This window comes from Chrysemys picta, chromosome 8 (genome assembly GCF_011386835.1).
Source record: "Chrysemys picta bellii isolate R12L10 chromosome 8, ASM1138683v2, whole genome shotgun sequence".
Classification (NCBI taxonomy): Eukaryota; Metazoa; Chordata; order Testudines; family Emydidae; genus Chrysemys; species Chrysemys picta.
In genome coordinates this window covers 16,040,378-16,047,647 of record NC_088798.1, presented here as the reverse complement: position 1 = coordinate 16,047,647, position 7,270 = coordinate 16,040,378, and the positions used below count along the sequence as shown (strand labels likewise).

The 7,270-nt window shown below is 42.7% G+C and overlaps 1 pseudogene; it reads left to right on the top strand.

Moving 5' to 3' along the window:
* The first annotated feature begins 1,693 nt into the window (after window positions 1-1,693).
* Window positions 1,694-7,270, top strand: part of LOC101938957 (FRAS1-related extracellular matrix protein 1-like) — a 152,145-nt pseudogene continuing 146,568 nt past the window's right edge.

The window sequence follows — 7,270 nt, the reverse complement described above, 5'->3', positions numbered from 1 at the left end:
TAAACTCCAGATCTAGGAAGGTACTAGATACAAATAACTCCTCTTTGAAAAAAATAAATGACAGGGAAGAGGGAAAATGAACTGCCTCTTTTCTTCCTATTCACCTTAGATCTATTCCTTTTCCAGACCCCATTTTCAAAATTAACTGCCAACATAATAAAATAAAAAGAGAGCTACAGAGCCAAAGTAGGTAGGTAGAAATGCACCGCTTAGCTTCCCAAAAGCTCCAAGACCTAATTAGGACCTGTCATGTTGGAACTCTGCAATCGCCTACCCCCAGCAAATATAACTGCTTTGTTAACTATCATCAGAAAATAGCGTTTTAAAAATAGTACCTTCTTTCTCAACAGTTCTGCTGCTTCACTGACGGACATCAATAGATAGAGCTTTATATATGTTTCACTTCCTGTTATCACTGAGGAACCATCACAGGTAAGGGAGTGTATTCTGGGTTCTATTCCAAAATGTACATCAGCCACAGAAAGCCTACGTAACAATGTAAATTGAGTGGCGGCTGCTGCTACCAGCTTTGCTGGAGCAAAAGTTGGGGACTCATCCCTCATGCCCACCTGTCTCTTGCTCTCATGCACACATCCCCACTCGCCTACATTATACGGGATCTTAAACGGAACAATCTAAATGCAATATTAATCAGCCTGCTTATGCTCTTCCCCAAAACACCAGATTTTCTTCCCTAGCAGCAGGGGGAGGGGAGCTTGTGCTTTACAATGAGTAAACTGCACTACCACACACACCACACTCAGTAGTGCTGCTGTGGTAACATAGGCAACTCTGAGAGGAGGGGGAAGTGAAAGCTCTTGGCATGGGTTGGGTAGGGAAGCAAAGAATTTACCCTACAAAGCATGATAACCCCCCCATGTTTGTATCAGTGAGGAGACCTGTTAAAGAGGGAGAAGATGGAAAGGAGAGTGTGTGTGTTGGGGGGGGAAGTTGGAGAGGGTATGGAGGATAAGCCGTGTAATATTTAAATTATGAAGCTTCTACGCCCTCATTTGATTGCCCCTAATCTGTAAGCATATGAGATGGGATTCCTTCACAGACCCCCAAATGAAACAACCCCCCTAAAGAGAACAATTTACAATGCTTCTGACAGACCCCCAGCCCCTGAAGGTGCCAGCCGGCATGGCCGTAATCCTGGGATTATTTAAAATTTCAAAAGGAGGTCTGAAAAAGGTCATTTAAATGAATATTAGCACAAAAGTCTACCCAGGAATTGGGAATGAAGAGGTTTAAGGGAGAAGAGAAATGCCTATGGCAAAATGGGATGTGATAGAAACGATGTGTCAGCTATCAAAGGCATTGAAAGAGAGCTGAAAATGGCAGTAGGAATACATTAATAAAATGTGAAAACAACACCTTGAGGTGTTTGGTATGTTCCATCCTTCATGTCTATTGGAGAGACAGAGAGAAGAAAAGAGAGCATGGAAGATTCCCCAAATTTGCATAGAGTTCTCCAAGAGTTTTAGAATGTACCATGCTATGGGGTCATGGCTATCTAGGTTTGAACTGTGCTGTAATCGGGTACATACACCACACACTGGTTAATATGGATAAACAGGACCCTGAGCCCAGTTAAATCACTGGGTAGCATCCAGGTGCTTGGCCTGAATGATGATCAGTCGCAGCTGGGTCTTCATAAAGGAAGGAGCACTAAGTGGGAGGAGATCTATGTGAGAGTTAGCTAGGAGTGTTTTCTGTTGGGTTATTGGCCCTGGGAAGATTGTGGCCAGCACTAGAGAAGCTAGAGCCTATGAGGCCATGCTCTGAAATAAGAGTAAGAACAAACTTAATAGGCATTAGGCTGAGCCCCTGCAAAAAGCCTAGAGGAAGGCAGCTGGGTGTGGGACTTGGGAAAGGAAGCCCAGAAGGCTTAAGGTACTAGGAAAGGCCCTAGCGGCAGAGAAACCCTGTGTATGGACTGTTAAATGGTGAGATGGTGTTTCTCACTGCAGTAGAACCAAAGGAAGGTGGAGCTGAGATTAAGGAAATACTGAGATTGCAGGAGATAAGGGGTTTTCACCGTGCTGAACCCAAGATAGGGTTCAGTAAAGTACTGGGAATTAAGAGAGACTAGAAGTACTTGAGCTGAGATTTTGGTTGAGTGGCCTATGTTGAAGATCTTGGATGAGGCCCTGTGGGTTTTAGAAACCCCCAGGAAAAGGGACTGAAGAACTGAAATTCTGAGTGTTGTTTTGGGACTTAAGGCCTGAAGATCCCTGGAAAGGGTGGACACTGTTAAGTTCCTAGCAAATACAGAGGGAAATCAGATTAAAAACATAAATACCCTTGCTGGCAGGTTGCAGTGTAACACAACTTTGTTTTTTAGGGTTCAGCATGATAGCACCCGAAAACAGACAATGCAGGCTGCCGTCTCAAGTAGAGAGGCATCCCACCTCACTCTAGACTCCCTCTCTCCTAGGCCCTGATCACATGCTTTTCTAAAGAGTCCCCCAGCCTGCAAGAAGGACTAGGAAATCTCTCTGAAATTTTAGAGTCAGCCCACAATCTCAGTATGGTTTTCAGTACACCACAGGAACAAAATGTGGCCTGCCTGAAGGCCCAAGTCATGAGAAGAGGCAGACTACCACAACAGTAGAGTGACTGTTGCCAAGTGCTGCTAGTGAAGGATAATCTGCTACTCTGGGGCAGTGCCTCTGGTGAGTCCACTTCTACACATACCCATCTCCTGTACTCCGTGCTTGGTGCTATTTTTTTTCAATTATTAATGTTTTAGATTGCTGCATGTGTTCCTATGTAAGTTTAATTTGTTTAATCATAGTCAAAACTGCTATACACTGTATCAGTGAACCTGTCTGTCTACAGCATGACTGTCTGCTAATCATAAGGGCTAGAAACATCCTCTGTGTGTGTGTGTGGTTTTTTTTTTTTTTTTTTTTAAATGAAAGATGAAGTTCTGATGTAATCAGATGACTCCAGGAGCTGGGGCCATGTGGATGGCCCTAGAATGCCTTTTCCTTAACGAGCCCTGATCATTCCGCTTGGGACAGCGGGATAGCCTTGTTTATTTTCTCCTGATGGCAGCCTTGAGCAAGACAGTTAACTTCTGAGGTCAAAGTACCTCTAAGAAGAACAGATCGAGAGAGTAGTAGAAGCTTCTATTTTTACATTTATACTATGCCTGCATCTCCCAGTATTCAGTTGAATGGGAGAGGCTAATGGACAGATTTTAATTTTCCTAGGGGAAAACCAACCTAGCCCCCAACCACAAGGCAACTATGCCCCTCCCCCCAACTTCAACAGCCTCTTATAGACGTGAGAGAGAAAACCTATATAGATAGAAAATATTATCAATTTTAACTTAGATTGCAGAGTGGGAACAATGTAGTATCTTTAGCTGGACACAAACTTTTAACATTAAATATCCAGTGTGTTGTGATAATGCAAATCTTTAGACCCATTTAAAAAAAAAAAAGCAACAGATTAAATTGTTTTTCTGGCAACTGGCAAATCCATTATTTAAAAAAAAAAAAAAAAAAAAAAGAAACCAGCCAGGTGGTAACCCTAGTTGCAAATATGAGCGTTCTAACAATTGGCCGTGGTGCAAATGTTGCCATTCTAGCCATGTAGAAAAATGGTGGGTGAGCTTGATTACATTCAGGAGTTCTCACTATCCTGTTTTCATGTTAGTGTTTGTGAGAATATCAGCTTTCCCACACAACTATGCACAAGGCAAAATTTCATACTTTTTGCAAAGCTCTAATAAACAATTGCTTGGTGTCTGAGCTGCAATCTGACCCTCTTCCTGCAATAAGATTGTGAGGGCTTTGCTTGTTGTCAATGAGCCTGTCATGGTTTTCAACATGTTTCTTTACAAGAATTTTGTTTCCACTGATCAGCTTATAAACCTGCCATAAGGAAGTGTATTTTCACACTCGTCTAGTGTACTACTTGTTTTCAAACTCTCTGGGACAGAGAAATACACCAGATTTTTGGCAGCACAAGGCTTAAAAATCAGCACCAACTTATCTATTGAACATTTCAAATGGGTAAAGAAAAGGGCAGATTTCATTGGAGGTCAGTAAACAATGAACATCTGCCTTGCCAATCTTCTCCTTTTCTACAGTTATGTGCAGTGCTAAAAATCTTTCAGACATATGTTGAGCAGAGTTTCAAAGCACCAGAGCCTCCTGCTTCTGCTGATATTTTGGCCAGTACTTAACTCTTTGCTGTTCAGCCAGGATTTTTCTAGCTGTAATAGATCAGTGGGCAGAGTTAGCCAAGTCTTCTGTCCCACACCAGTATGTAAGCCCATGTCAGATTGCTAGCACAGGAGACTGAATTCTCAGTCTGAAGTCTCCTAGATCCATAGGGCAGATGAAACATGGACAGCAAATCTACAACTCTGTTTTGTTACTCAGGATGAAAGTCTAATTTATATATTTACTAGTGTTCTTTTGCACCCATCATTGTCATATTTTGGCACTTGACAATTAAATACAGCAAATTAGCCTGCTCATTATAGCCAGTCCCGCTTGAACTGCCCCAAGTGGCCATAATAATTCCACCATGGGTCTTTAGTCAAGGAAATATTTGACCTAAAAGATGCCTTGCACTGCACCCTGAAGCTTAGCTGTGCTGCATCCTTCTAGTAGCACTGTTCCTTGAAAGTCAAGTTCAGTCAGGCTATCATAGAGAAGTGAGTCACCAACTGTGGACCCTCCACTAAAAATGCCAGCCTTCAGTCCTTAAATATGTTCATGGAGCGCACATGTTATATGCTCATGTTGACCCACTGCATCAAAGGAGTTCTGCATTAGGTGAAGCTTGTGAATGATCTACAATTGTAGACAAAAGTAGAACCTACTGTTGTGCTCCAACCTGGAGGCTTCAGCTCTACTGATAATCAAGTGTTGGTCACACTTTGGTGCTTAAGATAACACAGGCCTAATTATGATTTCATACCAATGAAACAGATTGCATTGGCTTTATTTAATTAAAAACATTTGCTTACAATAACTTTCAGCGGATACTTGCACACTCAGCTTTCATAAACAATGAGCAAGCTTGTTTTACAACACGTTGATTGATGCAGATTTTATCTCGCCACCAATAAAAAGATTAGAAATGCAATAAATGGCAATACACAAAATACATTTAATGCTAAGTTCTTCTGCCTTATAATGTTCTCCAACTTGGCAAAAAGCATTACACACCTTTTGCACAGATAATCATTGAATTTATACTGCTAATGAGATACAGAGAGATATATGTGGAAGTTGGCCTACTTAGTTCTCAAAAGATTATTGCCTGAGCATTGCTGTGATCAGAAATTAAAACTGGTTTTGTTATGCATTCACGGGTATAGGTCCCAAGGCAATTCTCACTGAAGTCAATGGGAGCCTTTCTGGTGACTGTAATGGGAGTTGATCATACCTGTAGTGATTAATGCAGGAATTTTCAAAAGCTTGCCTTGGCACAAGTGGCTTCTTATATGCTCCAACTGGGCCTTGGTGCATGTTTGAGTGACCAGGTGATTTTCAGAACAACTTGTTAGTCATGCCCAAGTTCCCTGAGAAATTTAGGGGTTGAGTGCTGTGAGAGGGTGGGTGCAGGGCATGATTAAAGGGCTTGCCCTGGCTTAGAACATCAAGGAGGCACCAATACCTTCCTATAAGTGTCTTACTCTTGAGCCAAGGAAGGCCTTCTCCGACCTCACAGAGGGTGCAGACAGGGTGTATAAGCTCTCAGCCAAGAGCATTAAAAAAAAAAACAATAGCCCTCCTTTCCCGCGCGCCCCCCCCCCACCGTTGTCAACCAATAAACTTTGCTTAAATCAGCCTGGTGAATTTTTAGTTAGGCTTTGTCTACAAACACATTTGCACTGGTTTAACAAAAGGAATGCTTTGAAATCAGTTTGGTTAAAGCCATGCAGGTTTATGTGTAGACTCATTTATTTCATTTTAAGGGTGGCTTATTTTGGGTTAAGAAGCTAGAGGGGTAATTCAGGAATTCTGTAAGGCTGTCCACTTTCCCTCACTGTAGTTGAGGAAGCACACATACCCCTGGGGTCTCCCAAGGCAATTGGGTTTAACAGAAACCGAAATAAGTGTCACCATGCAGAACCAGTGCTGGTTTAACTCAATTAGTTAAATTGGTGCAAGTTTGTGTGAAGCCATGGCCTTAGACTTGAAAGCGGACAGTTCCGGGGCCTCCACTTGAATTGGTATCAGCATCAAGGATTTTGTGTTTAAAGCTGAGGAAATTGCAGTAGGAGCCAGAACATCTGAATTCAATTTGACACAGATTCATCCAAACATCCTCTCTTCCCCTGATTCATGACAATGGATGGATATGAGAAAACACTCGTCTCCTGGTGTGGCTTTGTTTAATGCTTCTAGAACTTGAAAATTACCCCCTGACACCAAAATAAACAAAACCCAATGAGACTCAGAGTTAAAGTCTGCTTTTCCCCCAAAGAGCTGTCTGCAATCAGGGGTTTGCAGCTTGGGTCTAGAATCTTGAGGAACCCAGAGTTTAGAAAAGCAGAGAGTCCAGTGACCCAAGAGTAAAAATAAAAAATTAAATTAATGGAGATATCCCATCTCCTAGAAGTGGAAGGGACCTTGAAAGGTCATCAAGTCCAGCCCCCTGCCTTGACTAGCAGGACCAAGTACTGATTTTGCCCCAGATCCCTAAGTGGCCCCCTGAAGGAATTGAACTCACAACCCTGGGTTTAGCAGGCCAATGCTCAAACCACTGAGCTATCCCTCCCCCACCCCTGGGAAACTGGTTCATGGTAGTGGGACATTCGATAATAAATTAACCCTGATAAAAGGGCCCACTATATACTCCAAAGGCTGTACTGAGTTTATCTGAATATTCAAGAAGAAAACTGAGGCATGGGGCCATTTGCAAGGTTTCCTGGAGACCATAAGGGGATGCCCGGGAGGACGCCACATATTCACAATGGCTCTGTGCCAGGCCTGGTCTACACTACGACTTTAATTCGGATTTATCAGCTTTAATTCGAATTAACCCTGTAACCGTCCACACAACGACGCTAGTTAATTCGATGTAAAGGGCCCTTTAAATCGATTTCTGTACTCCACCCCAACGAGCGGAGTAGTGCCAAAATCGATTTTAACAATTCGAATTAGGGTTAGTGTGGCCGCAATTCGATGGTATTGGCCTCCGGGAGCTATCCCACAGTGCATCATTGTGACCGCTCTGGACAGCAATCTAAACTCGGATGCACTGGCCAGGTAGACAGGAAAAGCCCCGCGAACAT